The sequence below is a fragment of the Bombina bombina genome, chromosome 11 (assembly GCF_027579735.1).
Source record: "Bombina bombina isolate aBomBom1 chromosome 11, aBomBom1.pri, whole genome shotgun sequence".
NCBI classification, from domain to species: Eukaryota; Metazoa; Chordata; class Amphibia; order Anura; family Bombinatoridae; genus Bombina; species Bombina bombina.
This window is the reverse complement of record NC_069509.1, coordinates 3,536,106-3,554,613: the sequence shown is the minus strand read 5'-3', so window position 1 is coordinate 3,554,613 and position 18,508 is coordinate 3,536,106. Positions and strand designations below refer to the sequence as shown.

General features: G+C 41.3%; 1 protein-coding gene across 2 annotated transcripts in view; it reads right to left on the bottom strand.

The window, feature by feature from the left end:
- The window catches only part of PRR14 (proline rich 14), a 189,815-nt gene that overhangs the window by 142,629 nt on the left and 28,678 nt on the right, over positions 1-18,508 (bottom strand). The gene's annotated exons all lie outside the window — the stretch shown is intronic.

The window sequence follows — 18,508 nt, the reverse complement described above, 5'->3', positions numbered from 1 at the left end:
AAGCTAAAGTACACGGATGATGGGAGGGACAAGGCAGGAACTTAAACGGAAGGAACCACTGCCTGTAGAAACTTTCTCCCAAAAACAGCCTCCGAAGAAGCAAAAGTATCAAATTTGTAAAATTTGGAAAAAAGTATGAAGCGAAGACCAAGTTGCAGCCTTGCAAATCAGTTCAACAGAGGCCTCATTTTTAAAGGCCCAGGTGGAAGCCACAGTTCTAGTAGAATGAGCTGTAATCCTTTCAGGAGGCTGCTGTCCAGCAGTCTCATAGGCTAAACGGATTATACTCCGAAGCCAAAAAGAAAGAGAGGTTACCGAGGCCTTCTGACCTCTCCTCTGTCCAGAGTAAACAACAAACAGCTAATTAAACAAAAAATTACCAATGGCACTACTTCTATGTAATAGACCTATTTGTATCTTTATTTGTGCCACTATAATACGGCTAGATGTGGGTGCTTAGTGTATGATTGAGAATACTTAAATTTACAAGAGAAAAGCATACACATAGACAGCACTCCTAGGTCAAATTGCAAGTTAGTTGCGAATAACCCTCACTTAGTTGCTAATCCAGGGTTGGAATGCGGGAATAGGAATAGACACTAAATTTAAAATATAACTTTTATTGGGTTCAAAAATTAAAATAGGGGGGCGGGGCCAACCTCCGAGCATGCCAGACGCACATCTCTAGAGCTCCTGGCTTCCAGCCTGATATATTGCTGTTTTTGGGGTATTATACGTTCCTTGGAACTACCAAGACCGTTATTGAAGGACATGACTAAGAAGACATGAAATTAGAGTGCTCCTAGCCTCTTCAGATGCCTGCCTAGAGAGAGAGTTATATCTTACAGTGTCGAAGTGGGACGCCATCTTGGTTTTTAGATGGCCGCTCACACATGCTGTGTAATCTTTACTAACTCGGACACAGCTGCTCATTACGATCTCCCTCCTCATCGGTACATTGGGGTAAGGAGCCTGCCTATCTATCAGCACTTCTAACTTTTTATCCAGCGGTTGTGTCGCATTAGGAGGTCTGTTATCCTATCCGGCATGGAGGTACGCATTACTAACGCACTATGTAACCTGATGGAGATTCTAGACTTTCAACATGCGGCTCTTAGCCGAGAGCTGAGATCCCCTTCTAGCCCTGTTCAGTATAATTGCAACATAGAAGGGACTAAGCCAGCTGACCGCTCACCTTTTTCTAATGCCACGGCTCACACGGATTCATCTAAGCACCGTGCAGGACAAGGGGTCACTAGTGACAGGTATGGAGAAGAGTACCTCAGTTACTTTACTACTATGGACTCCCGGCACAATCTTGCAGCTCCCCTTACGGGTGGTACCCACGGCCGAGATGACCTCCTCCATGTGGTGGATATCATTCCCCTTTTGCATGACCCGCCTCTGAAGGGGGTCTCTCGTCCACAACTGGACGAGAACACGGGAAATATATCTGTGAGATCTAATGCAGAGCGGCCATGCACTTTTCTTATGAGGGAAACTATACACTCACTAATCCTGCCAGCGGATGATCCCCTTTTAGCATGGTCCTCCTCCTTTAATATTCTGCCCCTTCAGAAAGACATTGCATATGAGCAGCAGCTAATGGGCGAGGAGAAGGAAGCTCAGAGCCCTGTATTCTCTACGGAGGCGGCGGAACCACAACAGGCTACTTTATTGAAGCAGGAGTGGGCAGCTGAGAGTCTGGAGCGCATTAGCCTAGAAGTACGTGTGGGATATCTGATAAGGGACAAGACCGGCATCGGCTAATCCATATATAGCTGCATTGGAGTTCTCGGCAGCAGTGGAGATTAGTATCCTATCATCACAGGACTTGGCTCATGTATGAGAGCATACTAGTTTGTTATAATAGTCTGAGTATAGCTATCTGGGGTGACATATTGCAAGTCATGGCTCTCTGTATTTACTTTAAATGTATACCTGTTGCTCTATTGTATTCCATATGAGAATTATGTTTGTGGTGGGTTATGTCATGGGAGGCTACAGTTGCTGTGGGACTAGAGGTGTGCTTTAGAATGTCTGCTGGAATGTTCCATTAACATCAAATATAAGGAGAACCTTGGTCTTTTGTAATTATTAAGTCTCACCTAATGCACAGTTAAAGTATTAGGCAAGTTGTTAGACCTCTATATGCCCCACTTTTTTCTTTATACCTACAGTTCACTTTAAGTTGTAGGGGGGCTTTAGAGCTGCAGATCAACATTTGTTTATCTTAGACATAAGCTAGATTCGTATCCATAATGTTATATAGAGCCTAGAGAAATATAATATAATTTAAGCCACCTCACTTATAGAATAAGTTCAGATGGTCAGAGTTGCAACCAGTTGATGCCGCTTATATCACATCACATTTTTGTACGTACATAGACCTCATAGGGTGTGGCTGTGCAATGTGGTCTCTCGCTATAGTTAGAGCTGTTCTTAAATTTGATTAGTGCTACACTGACTCTTCTTTGATATAGACCTAGGCTTCAGATGTAGGATTAGGTGGCTCCATCCGACATTACTCTATGGTATTTAATTATATAATTCATACATAGTGCTCTTTATCTGAGAGGCTTTGTCCCCATCATATTGTGGTTCTTTTCTGCTGATCTACATTGCTGTATCTTAGTTATTATGTTCTTCCCCATATGAGTCCCTGTTGTATTTTTAGGTCAGACACTCCCTAACTTACTTATTTTGCAGGCTCTTTACTTAGGATTCCACAACATCATAGATGCAAATTTGGTGTGTACCCTCGACTCAATTTGAGTGAGATAAACCATTTAAGACACCCTAGCTGTATGTCAGGGCACCGCAACATATATGCTTACTGCAAGTTCATTTAGAAGGGTTCAGTATGTTAATCTAAGACTGTCCTGCTGGCTGCGGCCGGGCCAGTAGATGTGGCGATATTTATAGGTGCTGTAGAACCTCGTGGGCTACCAGATTTGTGACATTTCACTACATTATATTTGACACACCAGAAGTTATCTAGATATATCTTTGTGATGGGTAAGCTGTGCACTACCAATATCTACAGGAAAATGTAATACATGTATTTTGTCATTTGTAAGCTGTTATTTTTTATATGCCTCATGTCTTTTAGTTAGGTACCTCAGGCGTTCCCACCTCATATATAGAATGATTAATGTATTTTATTACCATTTTAGTGGCGATAACTCAGAAGGAATAACTACCCACATCCTTTCAAATAGCACCGTTAAAAAGTGGGGAGTCTTGAGCCCACCAACAACTCCGTATTGTAACTAGCCGCTTAATATAGCCTCAATTAAAGTCTGCACTATACCTTTACCTATATAGTGTCTAAAGACTGTGTTCTATCTCTACCCCCCCCCCCCCCCCCCACCATATATCCGCCCAATTTGGTGAATTTTTTTAATACATTCTCTTTCATTTTTTATCTATCACCCAATTTGGTGGATTTATCTGCGGTACTCATCCGCTTTTTGGCGCACACACACATAAGTTTCATGTTACCATTATATACTTTTGAGTTGTAAAGTTTGATATGTTTACTTTAATTAGTATTATGCACCCTGCGGGGTAAAAATGTATCTCTCATTTATGATTTTTAATCTACATATGACAGTTGAAAATATCATACTAATGGACAGAACGCTTTACTAGTGAGGTACTACAGTAATATTATGTTCAAAAATAAAAATAAAAGGTATCAATGTAAATCTTACAATGTATATATCCGAGGTATACTGGTGATAAAGTAGGATATACTATTGTTATTAGCCATGTCTATTTTGTAATAACTTGTTTTCTTGTTTATATGTGGCTCTTGTTTTGTTTTGCTAATTACCTTAATAAAAATCTTTGATTTAAAAAAAAAAAAAAAATTAAAATAGGAAGAATAAATTAAAACCACACTTAGGTACCGACTGTAGTTTATGAAATTTAATAATCAAATGTTGGTTCCATTAATAAGTCATATCAGCTGGCGTGCAAGATTCATGTACCTATCTGTAGTAATACAAAACAGATAAATCACTGATTGTAATGGTAGATGTGACTTAGCACTTTATGTAAGTTTATGTGTGAGAGAGTAGAGTAGTTAGTATATCCACGTGTGTTTGGACAGGTAGATGGACCAAGGATAATTGAGTATTATAAAAGATTCAAGTGGTGATAGGGAATGAGCTAGATAGACTGACGCTGTGTTAGCACAAAGTATTATTGCTCTGTGTATATGTACCTCTCCTAGATATTGGTGTGGTTAACATCAATATTGGAAGTGTTAATCTGACCATAGGAAAGATGTTGTGCTTGACTCACAGTCGTTATATGTATCTAGTATTAACCTATGTATTCCAGGTTCGTTATAGTACAACCTGATACTGTTAATACAAGTAGATAAATTTTCTGGTTTTTGGTGATACCGGGATCAACTGATTCACTGTATTCAATATATTCAGTGCTGATTGTATGCCATATAATGTTAGTATGCACAATGTTAGGAGTGGCTGATTGTTACAATAGTATAATGAGTCCGACACCTAAATGTATGCCGGTTAGTTACGCGTAATGCTTGTAGTATCAGGTCTGCCACCAATCCCAATCAGCTTCGTGTATGTTACTGAGACAGCATGGTCATGTTCAGTGATCCACTTAGCTTTAACATTCCTATAATCTTTTATTGAGTATTGTATATTATCCCCATTTATGTAATATGCACACGGTAGATAGATTAAATGTTTGCACGTAGGGACGTTAGGGCATTGGTGAGGAGTCCTAGGAGCTCCTGTGTTTTAGATTAGCCTTAAGCTACCAAATCTTTACTGTAGTCACTATATGGAGTAACAACCTACTCTAACAATATTTATTATGGAATAAGTACTGTTATTTAAGTCATGCAGCATTAACTCATAAGTGTGATTGAGATTGGGTGTATGATACTCTGTTCCAGAGCGCTACTACAATTACAGATTCAAGGATTTATATGACAATCAAGTGTGTGAGGACATGTTTAACTTAGACGCTGCTCGGCTAATATTTACCCAGCTCTAATTGAGCGTACGCTACTAACGCTTGACCGACACCTTACTTACCTCTTATTATTTATATAGCTGTTTGGATCAATATCATATCAGGGTATACTGACTAATTATTATATGGTGCATAAGCCATAATACAAAGCCGGGTATATATATATATATATAACAAGTGAACCGGAGATTTATACAGCTGTAACGTAAATACGAGGCAAACGTCCAAACACAAGTTTATATTAACCCTAGACTCTTAGTAGCGTTAGTATATCAATTACCAACGGCACATATGAATCAAACAAACCTTCGCCCATACCTTTAATAGCCGGGCGACATTAGTAAGGTGTATTGATTTTTTGCCGCAAGTCAAAAATTATCGCCTAGCAACAGCTTAATACGCTACTAGCTAATACTGTATGAAACACTAATGAGTGATCACAATACGGATGGCTAGTTGGCACGACATTAGAAGTAAGATATAGTGCTTTTGAATTACCACATATCGATTTGTGGTTACCAGTTGGTAATTGGCAGCACTTTGTTAACCTATTAGATCTCTGGACACGCAGGGTAACACTTATCAGTATATACTGGTCTATTAGATGTGCAAACATTTAATCTATCTACCGTGTGCATATTACATAAATGGGGATAATATACAATACTCAATAAAAGATTATAGGAATGTTAAAGCTAAGTGGATCACTGAACATGACCATGCTGTCTCAGTAACATACACGAAGCTGATTGGGATTGGTGGCAGACCTGATACTACAAGCATTACGCATAACTAACCGGCATACATTTAGGTGTCGGACTCATTATACTATTGTAACAATCAGCCACTCCTAACATTGTGCATACTAACATTATATGGCATACAATCAGCACTGAATATATTGAATACAGTGAATCAGTTGATCCCGGTATCACCAAAAACCAGAAAATTTATCTACTTGTATTAACAGTATCAGGTTGTACTATAACGAACCTGGAATACATAGGTTAATACTAGATACATATAACGACTGTGAGTCAAGCACAACATCTTTCCTATGGTCAGATTAACACTTCCAATATTGATGTTAACCACACCAATATCTAGGAGAGGTACATATACACAGAGCAATAATACTTTGTGCTAACACAGCGTCAGTCTATCTAGCTCATTCCCTATCACCACTTGAATCTTTATAATACTCAATTATCCTTGGTCCATCTACCTGTCCAAACACACGTGGATATACTAACTACTCTACTCTCTCACACATAAACTTACATAAAGTGCTAAGTCACATCTACCATTACAATCAGTGATTTATCTGTTTTGTATTACTACAGATAGGTACATGAATCTTGCACGCCAGCTGATATGACTTATTAATGGAACCAACATTTGATTATTAAATTTCATAAACTACAGTCGGTACCTAAGTGTGGTTTTAATTTATTCTTCCTATTTTAATTTTTGAACCCAATAAAAGTTATATTTTAAATTTAGTGTCTATTCCTATTCCCGCATTCCAACCCTGGATTAGCAACTAAGTGAGGGTTATTCGCAACTAACTTGCAATTTGACCTAGGAGTGCTGTCTATGTGTATGCTTTTCTCTTGTAAATTTAAGTAAACAACAAACAGGTTAGATGTTTGGCAAAAATCTTTAGTAGCCTGTAAGTAAAACGTCAAGGCACGGACTACGTCTAGATTATGCAAAAGACGTTCCTTCTTTGAAGAAGGATTAGGACATAATGATGGAACAACAATCTCTTGATTGATATTCTTGTTAGAAACCACCTTAGGTAAAAACCCAGGTTTTGTACGCAGAACAACTTTATCTGAATGAAAGATCAGATAAGGAGAATCACAATGTAAGGCAGATAACTCAGAGACTCTTCGAGCCGAGGAAATAGCCATCAGAAAAAGAACTTTCCATGAAAGAAGTTTGATATCAATAGAATGAAGGGGTTCAAACGGAACCCCTTGAAGAACTTTAAGAACCAAGTTTAAGCTCCATGGAGGAGCAACAGGTTTAAACACAGGCTTAATTCTAACTAAAGCCTGACAAAATGCCTGAACGTCTGGAACTTCTGCCAGACGCTTGTGTAAAAGAATAGACAGAGCAGAAATCTGTCCCTTTAAAGAACTAGCTGATAATCCTTTGTCCAAACCCTCTTGGAGGAAGGACAATATCCTAGGAATCCTAACCCTACTCCATGAGTAATTCTTGGATTCACACCAATGAAGATATTTACGCCATATCTTGTGGTAAATTTTCCTGGTGACAGGCTTTCGTGCCTGTATTGAGGTATCAATGACTGACTCGGAGAAGCCACGCTTTGATAGGATCAAGCGTTCAATCTCCATGCAGTCAGTCTCAGAGAAAGTAGATTCGGATGATTGAAAGGACCTTGTATTAGAAGGTCTTGTCTCAGAGGCAGAGTCCATGGTGGAAAGGATGACATGTCCACTAGGTCTGCATACCAGGTCCTGCGTGGCCACGCAGGCGCTATCAATATCACCGATGCTCTTTCCTGTTTGATTTTGTCAATCAGACGAGGGAGGAGAGGAAACGGTGGAAACACATAAGCCAGGTTGAAGAACCAAGGCGCTGCTAGAGCATCTATCAGTGCCGCTTCTGGGTCCCTGGACCTGGATCCGTAACAAGGAAGCTTGGCGTTCTGGCGAGACGCCATGAGATCCAATTCTGGTTTGCCCCAACGGAGAACCAATTGAGCAAACACCTCCGGATGGAGTTCCCATTCCCCCGGATGAAAAGTCTGACGACTTAGAAAATCCGCCTCCCAGTTCTCTACACCGCTGACAGGTGGCAAGAGTGAGTCTCTGCCCAGCGAATTATCTTGGAGACTTCTGACATCGCTAGGGAACTCCTGGTTCCCCCTTGATGGTTGATGTAAGCCACAGTCGTGATGTTGTCCGACTGAAATCTGATGAACCTCAGTGTTGCTAGCTGAGGCCAAGCCAGAAGAGCATTGAATATTGCTCTTAACTCCAGAATATTTATTGGGAGGAGTTTCTCCTCCTGAGTCCATGAACCCTGAGCCTTCAGGGAGTTCCAGACTGCACCCCAACCTAGAAGGCTGGCATCTGTTGTTACAATTGTCCAATCTGGTCTGCGAAAGGTCATACCCTTGGACAGATGGGCCCGAGATAACCACCAGAGAAGAGAATCTCTGGTTTCCTGATCCAGATTTAGTAGAGGGGACAAATCTGTGTAATCCCCATTCCACTGACTGAGCATGCATAATTGCAGCGGTCTGAGATGCAGGCACGCGAATGGCACTATGTCCATCGCCGCTACCATTAAGCCGATTACTTCCATGCACTGAGCCACCGTGGGGCGCAGAATGGAGTGAAGAACACGGCAAGCATTTAGAAGTTTTGATAACCTGGACTCCGTCAGGTACATTTTCATTTCTACAGAATCTATCAGAGTCCCTAGGAAGGAAACCCTTGTGAGAGGAGATAGAGAACTCTTTTCTTCGTTCACTTTCCACCCATGCGACCTCAGGAATGCCAGATCTATCTCTGTATGAGATTTGGCAATTTGAAAGCTTGACGCCTGTATCAGGATGTCGTCCAGGTAAGGAGCCACCGCTATGCCTCGCGGTCTTAGGACCGCCAGAAGTGAGCCCAGAACCTTTGTAAAAATTCTTGGGGCTGTAGCCAACCCGAATGGAAGAGCTACAAATTGGTAATGCCTGTCTAGAAAGGCAAACCTCAGGAACTGATGATGATTCTTGTGAATCGGAATGTGAAGGTAGGCATCCTTTAAGTCCACTGTGGTCATGTACTGACCCTCTTGGATCATGGGTAAAATGGTTCGAATAGTTTCCATCTTGAATGACGGAACTCTGAGGAATTTGTTTAGGATCTTTAAATCCAAAATTGGTCTGAAGATTCCCTCTTTTTTGGGAACCACAAACAGATTTGAATAAAACCCCTGTCCTTGTTCCGTCCGCGGAACTGGATGGATCACTCCCATTACAAGGAGATCTTGTACGCAGCTTAGGAATGCCTCTTTCTTTATCTGGTTTGCAGATAATCTTGAAAGGTGAAATCTCCCTTGTGGAGGAGAAGCTTTGAAGTCCAGAAGATATCCCTGAGATATGATCTCCAACGCCCAGGGATCCTGAACATCTCTTGCTGGGCGAAGAGAGAGAGTCTGCCCCCTACTAGATACGTTGTCGGATAGGGGGCCGCTCCTTCATGCTGTCTTAGAGGCAGCAGCAGGCTTTCTGGCCTGCTTGCCCTTGTTCCAGGACTGGTTAGGTTTCCAGGCCTGCTTGGATTGAGCAAAAGTTCCCTCTTGTTTTGAAGCAGAGGAAGTTGATGCTGCACCTGCCTTGAAATTTCGAAAGGCAGGAAAATTAGACTGTTTGGCCTTTGATTTGGCCCTGTCCTGAGGAAGGGTATGACCCTTACCTCCAGTAATGTCAGCAATAATTTCTTTCAAACCAGGCCCGAATAAGGTCTGCCCCTTGAAAGGAATGTTGAGTAATTTAGACTTTGAAGTCACATCAGCTGACCAGGATTTGAGCCATAGCGCCCTACGCGCCTGGATGGCGAATCCAGAATTCTTAGCCGTTAGTTTAGTCAAATGAACAATGGCATCAGAAACAAATGAGTTAGCTAGCTTAAGAGTTCTAAGCTTGTCAACAATTTCAGTCAATGGAGCTGTATGGATGGCCTCTTCCAGGGCCTCAAACCAGAATGCCGCCGCCGCAGCAGTGACAGGCGCAATGCATGCAAGGGGCTGTAAAATAAAACCTTGTTGAATAAACATTTTCTTAAGGTAACCCTCTAATTTTTTATCCATTGGATCTGAAAAAGCACAACTGTCCTCAACCGGGATAGTGGTACGCTTTGCTAAAGTAGAAACTGCTCCCTCCACCTTAGGGACAGTCTGCCATAAGTCCCGTGTAGTGGCATCTATTGGAAACATTTTTCTAAATATAGGAGGTGGGTAAAAGGGCACACCGGGCCTATCCCACTCCTTACTAATAAATTCTGTAAGCCTTTTAGGTATTGGAAAAACATCAGTACTCACCGGCACTGCATAGTATTTATCCAGCCTACACAATTTCTCTGGCACTGCAATTGTGTCACGGTCATTCAGAGCAGCTAATACCTCCCCAAGCAATACACGGAGGTTCTCAAGCTTAAATTTAAAATTAGAAATCTCTGAATCAGGTCTCCCCGATTCAGAGACGTCACCCACAGACTGAAGCTCTCCGTCCTCAGGTTCTGCATATTGTGACGCAGTATCAGACATGGCTCTTACAGCATCTACACGCTCTGTATCTCGTCTAACCCCAGAGCTATCGCGCTTGCCTCTCAATTCAGGCAATCTGGATAATACCTCTGACAGGGTATTATTCATGATTGCAGCCATGTCCTGCAAAGTAATCGCTATGGGCGTCCCTGATGTACTTGGCGCCATATTAGCGTGCGTCCCTTGAGCGGGAGGCGAAGGGTCCGACACGTGGGGAGAGTTAGTCGGCATAACTTCCCCCTCGACAGACCCCTCTGGTGACAATTCTTTTATAGATAAAGACTGATCTTTACTGTTTAAGGTGAAATCAATACATTTAGTACACATTCTCCTATGGGGCTCCAACAAGGCTTTTAAACATAATGAACAAGTATCCTCTGTTTCAGACATGTTTGTACAGACTAGCAATGAGACTAGCAAGCTTGGAAAACACTTTAAAGCAAGTTAACAAGCAATATAAAAAACGTTACTGTGCCTTTAAGAGAAACAAATTGACAAAATTTGAAACAGTGAAAAAAGGCAGTTACACTAACAAAATTTTTACAGTGTATGTAACAAGTCAGCAGAGCATTGCACCCACTTGCAAATAGATGATTAACCCCTTAATAACAAAAACAGAATAATAAATGACAAAAACGTTTTTTAAACAGTCACAACAACTGCCACAGTCTACTGTGGTTGTTACCCTCCTCAAACACGACTTTGAAGCCTTTTGAGCCCTTCAGAGATGTCCTGTATCATGCAGAGGGAAGCTTAATGTCTCTGTCAGTATTTTTATCTGCACAGAAAAGCACTAAAAAATAGACCCTTCCCACTCATATTACAACAGTGGAAAGCCTCAGGAAACGGTTTCTAGGCAAAAATCAAGCCAGCCATGTGGAAAAAAACTAGGCCCCAATAAGTTTTATCACCAAGCATATATAAAAACGATTAAACATGCCAGCAAACGTTTTATATTGCACTTTTATAAGAGTATGTATCTCTGTTAATAAGCCTGATACCAGTCGCTATCACTGCATTTAAGGCTTAACTTACATTAATCCGGTATCAGCAGCATTCTTCTAGCAAATTCCATCCCTAGAAATATGTTAACTGCACATACCTTATTGCAGGAAAACCTGCACGCCATTCCCCCTCTGAAGTTACCTCACTCCTCAGAATATGTGAGAACGGCAGTGGATCTTAGTTACTTCTGCTAAGATCATAGAAATCACAGGCAGATTCTTCTTCTAATGCTGCCTGAGATGAAACAGTACACTCCGGTACCATTTAAAAATAACAAACTTTTGATTGAAGTTAAAAAACTAACTATAATACACCACTCTCCTCTTACTACGTCCATCTTTGTTGAGAGTTGCAAGAGAATGACTGGATATGGCAGTGAGGGGAGGAGCTATATAGCAGCTCTGCTGTGGGTGATCCTCTTGCAACTTCCTGTTGGGAAGGAGAATATCCCACAAGTAATGGATGATCCGTGGACTGGATACACTTAACAAGAGAAATGGCATCTTCAACAAAAAGTCCTGCTTGGAAATATTTTGAAAAAAACAACATGAAAAGGCAGTTAAGTGCAACATTGCGACGTGCAATTGCAGTACAATAAATCCACGACTTTCATGTTAAGCCACCTAAAAAACAAACACCCGTCTGCATTGGTAGCGACAGAGAAAGAAAAAAAGGACAGAAACACCCATTGCAGCTTTTACAGTAAGACAACGGCAATGTGACAATGTGCGTGCTGAAACAACGTTGACTGATAGCTAATATGGTAGCAAAGGACATGCTTCCTATAAGTTTTGTTGAAGGAGAGGGTTTCGAGATTTATTGAAATATGTCGAGCCCGAATACACTGTCCCTGCACGAAAAATAATTACAACTCAGCTTGAAAAAATGCACGTAGATTTGGCTAGTTCTGTCCGCAACACCTTGGCAAAAGTCGAGAAGGCTGCAATTACAACTGACGCATGGACAGCACTTATTTAATCGCATTTAATACCTATTTTCTGGCAAGAGGGGGTGCTTTCGACTAGTCGAAAGCAACAGCTGTCAACTAGTCGATTGTAAAAATATTAGTCATGCACACCCCTAAAAAAATACCCTTTTATAGAAAGACTCTAATTTCCTATCCAAAGGATCCTTAAAGGAAGTGTTATCTTCCAAAGGGATAGTAGTATGATTAGCCAGAGTGGAAATGGCCCCATGAACTTTGGAACAGTTCAACATTAGCAGCAGGTAAAGGATATAGCTTCTTAAACATTGCAGAAGGATTAATTACCTGACTTAAACCATTCTCTAGAAATCGTGTCAAAGACAGCATCTGGGATAGGGAAAACATTACAGAGTTTAACAACAGTCTTAACAACTGAATTTAAAATAATTACAAGGCTTATCAGAAATTTTAGGATTTTTAACCCGTAAAGTAATTAAGACCTCTTTCAAAAGAAAACGAATATGTTCAATTTTAAACAAAAAAGAGGAAATATCAGGTTCAACATTAGATGAAGACTCCTCATCAGCAGAGGAACTTTCACCATCTGAAGATAAAACAGTATCAATGGCTTCAGGGGACAAAGAACTTGTAGAAGGTAAAATCTGAACTGAAATTTTACGCTTGTTTAAAGGCGGGAGGAGCAGCCAGCTCCTCAGAAACCACAGCCTTGATATAAGTTTTCACACTAGGTGAAACATAAGTATTCTCCAGTAACGAACAAACAGAAGGTGCATTAATACCCAAAGAAATAGCATTTGGTTGGTCTGATTGCATTAATAATTCTAAACATGAGTCAAAAAACTGGAAAAGATACGTCAACTTTTTAACACCTAAAAGATAGAACGAACGTGCGATAACCAACATACGTAATTCCCAGCTAAAGCGTGAAAGTAACTATAACAAAACTAAAGGGATACAAGCTAACCCGAGAAGCGTTAACCTGACAAGCGAAAATAAAACTAAGCGTGCCAAAAAAGCCAACAGGTGCAAAACAGCAAGGGGAATAATGTAAAGGATTCTGTCGCAGGGCCATATATATTATAGCAAATATAAAAAGTGCCCATAACATAGCTATAAATGTCCAAAAGAAAGTTCCACAGCACCAAAGGTTATCTTCAAGTATTATTCTTTTATTTTACCATACATCATGCCAAAATAAAAGAATAATACTTGAAAATAACTTTTGGTGCTGTGGAACTTTCTTTTGGACATTTGTATTATTTAGGGGTAAGCAGTAACCCCTTCCTTGTGCACCTTTTAAGAAACTTGTAGAATATTTACACAGTGCTGAGCCCAGTCTGTATATCATAACACAGCTATAGAGTGTCTAAGTGTTAATGATACTTACCAACAGACACTCGTCCACTAGCAAATAAGCAGCAGACAGCATTCCAGTACTGAAATATATCAGCAGAGGTTATAGAATAGGAGTATATTGTAGATACATAGAGGGAGGCAAAAGACAAGTCCCTTCAACCAATAATGAAAAAAACTAAATTTATGCTTACCTGATGAATTATTTTCTTTCCTGGCATGGAGAGTCCACAAAACCATTATAATTACTAGTGGGAATTCAACTCCTGGCCACCAGGAGGAGACAAAGAACACTCCAGCAAAGCTGTTAAGTATCACTCCCACTTTACATAAACCCCCAGTCATTCAGCCGAGGGAATACAGAAAGAGAAGAGAGAGGGTATAGAGGTGTCTGAAGTTTAGAAAGATAATAAAGTTGTCTCAAAATGTAAATAAAGGGCAGGTCGTGGACTCTTCATTCCAGGAAAGAAGAATTTATCAGGTAAGCATAAATTTTGTTTTCTTTCCAATGGCATGGAGAGTCCACAAATTCATTCTAATTACTAGTGGGAATCAATACCCAAGCTAGAGGACACAGAATGGAAGGAAGGGAGGGAGAAGAAGACAGGCAGACCTAAACAGAAGGCACAACTAGAAGAACTTTCCCCCCAAAAGAAGCCTCAGCTGAGGCAAAAACATAGAATTTGTAAAAAGTATGCAACAAAGACCAAGAGGCCACCTTGCAGATTTGTTCCAGAGAAGCCTCATTTTTAAAGGCCCAGGAAGAAGAGACAGCCCTGGTGAAATGAGCCGTAATCCTCTCAGAAGGCTGTTGTCCAGCTGTCTCATAGGCCAACAGAATAACACTTCTCAACCAAAAGGAAAAAGAGTAGAGGAAATGACCATCTGGCCCTTACGTTTACCAGAAAAGACAACAAAAAGGGCAGTAGATTGACGAAAATCTCAAGCTGCCTGCAGACAGAACTGCAGAGCACGCACAACATCCAGGCTATGCAAGGGCTGTTCCTTATGAGAAGAAGGAATAGGACAGAATGAAGGAACGACAATTTCCTGATTGATATTGTGGTCCAAAACCACCTTAGGAAGAAATCCCAATTTAATACGAAGCACTGCCTTATCCGCATGAAAAGTAAGGTAAGGGGGTCACATTGCAGAGTCGAAAGCTCCGAGACCCAACGAGCAGAATAAATAGCAAGAACAAAACATTCCAAGACAACTTATTATCAACAGAGTGCAAAGACTCAAACGGAGCTTGCTGCAAAACTCTAAGAACAAGATTAAGGCTCCAAGGAGGAGCAACAGACTTAAACACAGGCCTGATACTGACTAAAGTCTGAACAAAGGATTGAACATCTGGAAAGTCAGCCAGATGTTTATGCAAAAGAATTAAAAGGGCTGAGATCTGATCCTTCAGAGTACTGACTGATAAGCCCTTCTCCAGGCCCTCCTGAAGAAAGGACAGAATATGATGAACTCTCACTTAACTCCAAGAGAAACCCCTAGATTCGTAAGAGGAAAAGTATGTACGCCATACTTTATGGTAAATCTTACGAGTTACCGGCTTACGAGCCTGGACTGGAATCTGATAAACCAGACCAAACTCAGTTGAGGTTAAGCTATCAGGGCATTGAAGATAGCTCTCAACTCTAGGATATTTATTGGGAGGGAAGTCCAAAGTCCCTTAGCTCTTAAGGAACCCCAAACTGCTCCTCAGCCCGAATGGCTGGCATCCGTGGTTACAATCTCCCAAGATGGTCTCCGGAAGCATGTGCCCTGGGACAGATGGTCCTGGGAGATCCACCAGGACAGAGAGTTTCTCGTCTGTTAGTCTAGGAATATCCTCAGAGAGGTCCGAGTGGTCTCCATTCCAATGTCTGAGCATATATAACTAGAGGTCTCAGATGGAAACAAGCAAAAGGAATAATGTCCATAGAAGCCACCATTAGACCAATTACTTCCATACACAGAGCCATTGATGGTCAGACCAAGGACTGAAGTGAAAGACGAGCAGCAAGAAGTTTGGATTTTCTGTCCTCCGTCAAGAAGATCTTCAAGGAGATCGAGTCTATGATCATCCCTAAAAAAACATACCCTGGTATTTGGCACCAAGGAACTCTTTTCCAGATTCACCTTCCACCCATGAGAGCGGAGAATCGACAGAGAATCCGTATGGGATCTTGCTAAATGAAAAGATGGAGCTTGAAACAAGATATCGTCCAGATACGGAGGCACCGGAATTCCTTGAGATCTGGCCACTGCCAGAAGAGCCCCTAGAACCTTCGTAAAGATTCGAGGGGCAGTGGGCTAGGCCAAAAGGTAGGGCCACAAATTAGAAGTGTTTGCCCAAAAAGGCAAACCGCAGGTATTGGAAATGTTCCTTGTGAATAGTAACATGAAGATACGCGTCCTTCAGGTCAATGGTAGTCATGAACTGACCCTCCTGAACTAAAGGGAGAATAGAACGGATTGTCTCCATTTTGAAGGACAGAAACTTGAGAAATTTGCTGAGACACTTGAGGTCTAAAATGGGTAGAAAAGTTCCCTCTTTCTTGGGAACCACAAATAGGTTGGAAATAGAATACTTGACCCTGTTCCGCCAGAGGAACTAGGACAATCACTCCTAGAGAAGCGAGATCCTTTACACAGTTTAAGAAGGCCTCTCTATTTACCTAGTTTGCAGATAATCTTGACAGGATAAATCTGCCCCTGGGAGGACAAGATTTGAATCCTATCCTGTATCCCTGGGAGACTACTTCCACTGCCAAAGGATCTGGGACATCGCAAATCCAAGCCTGCTGAAAGGAAAGCCTGCCCCCCACTTGATCCACGTCTGGATTGGGGGCGGAACCTTCATGCGGATTTATTCTCAGAGGAAGGCTTCTTGGATTGCTTACCCTTATTCCAAGGCTGGTTAGATCTCCATGAGGTCTTGGCTTGCTCAGGTTTGGCAGAAGGAGGATTTCTGTCCCTTGAAGTTGCGAAAGGAATGAAAATTAGAATCCTGGCGACCTTTGGGTCTACCCTTCTTGTCCTGTGGCAGAAATGCTCCCTTTCTACCAGTAACCGTGGAACTTATTTGAGCCAGACCAGGACCAAATAAAGTCTTTCCCTTAAAGGGTAAAGACAGAAGATTAGACTTAAATGTCACGTCAGCAGACCAAGACTTTAGCCACAGGGTTCTGCGAGATAGAACGGCAAAGCTAGAAATCTTTGCCCTCAAGCGAACTACTTGCATGCTGGCATCACAGATAAAAGGTATTAGCCAACTTTAAAGCCTTGATCCTATACTGAATCTCCTCTATTGCAGTCTCCTCCAAAATCAAATAGACAAGGAGTTGCACCAATAAGAGGCCACACCAGCGACTGTCGCAATACTAGCAACAGGTTGCCATTGTAGACCCTGGTGTAGAAACAATTTTCTTTAGTAACCTTCCAGTTTGCTATCCATAGGGTCCTTAAAGGAGAAACTATCCTCTAGAGGAATAGTGGTTCTCTTGGCTAAAGTGGATATGGCGTCCTCTACTTTAGGAACCGTGCGCCAAAGATCTCGCACAGAGTCAGCAACAGGAAACATCTATTTAAAAACAGGAGACAGGAAAAAAGGAACAACCGGCTTCTCCCATTCCTGAGATATGTCAGATATGCGATATGGAACAGGAAATACTTCCACAGATTTGGGTTTGACATCAAATACTCTGAAATTAGTCGCACAGACTCCTAAAAAGGCTAATAAACTTAACAAAGTCCTCCAAAGTAGCTAAAACTTCTTTCAAAAGTAAATGGAGGTGATCAAGCTTAAAACTAAAATTTACCTCCTCTGATTCCTCTGTACTGGCGACAGCAGATTCAGAATCGGAGATCTCACCCTTTAGAAGCCATGGAGGAGTGATCCTCCTCAGATAACTGAGATAGACTGACTAAAGCAGCCTTGGTGGAATCAAAACTACTTGTTTTAGAAATGTTCTTAGATTTTCTTTTACCAGCAATAGGTAAGGCACTCAGAGCTGCAGAGACTGAAGATGTCAGCTGCACAGCAAAATTCCCTTGTAAATATATACCCACAGGAACAGGCTGAGAGGAACTGCAGGGCACTGCCAAAGCTTGGGACGTCTGAGGAGAAACATGAGGCATGTCACGGACAACATCCTGAGAGACAGATGGCTCTGAGAGGGTATCTTTATTTTTAGAAAGTAACATCTTATTTACACAAGTGGAACAAAACTGCACAGGAGGTATAATCTGAGCCTCCAAACAATACAAACATTTTTCAAAGGACATGAATACATTTTTGTCAGCATCCATATTGGTAATATTGGTTCCCAAGAGCAATAAAATTCTAAGGTCTGTGAGGGAATTAAAGAAACAGACTCACTATATGTTTAAATCAAAATGGGAGTATACAGTATAAAGAGTTAAAAATATAAGCATCGCTAAAACCCTAGCCTTGCTGAGGTGACTCACCCCACCGGCGCCACAGAAAAGAATCAGGGTAAAGGAAACAGCAATTTGCAATAATGGCTGTCAAATTGCCTGAAAATCACACAGATCCGTCAGATGTTTTATACTCCCAGTAGCTCCACTTTCTACTGCAACACAGCTAGAACGCGCGCGAGTTATGCTGCGCTTCTAGATAAATAAAATAATAAAGACAATTATTTGCTCCATATAGCTCTTTGCCCAAAAGTATATTGTATAACCTATAGGGCAAAACTATGAGCCCAAGTATAGATATATCCCCTCAAAGACAGCCTCACAATAAAAAGGGATGTCAGTGCTGCCCAAATGAGTATCTCCAAAGTAAAGAGATAGCAAGTCCCCATGATATCCAGTGAGGGAATTAACCCCCAAAAGCGCTGTACCCTACTCACCTAGAAGGCAAAAGGCACT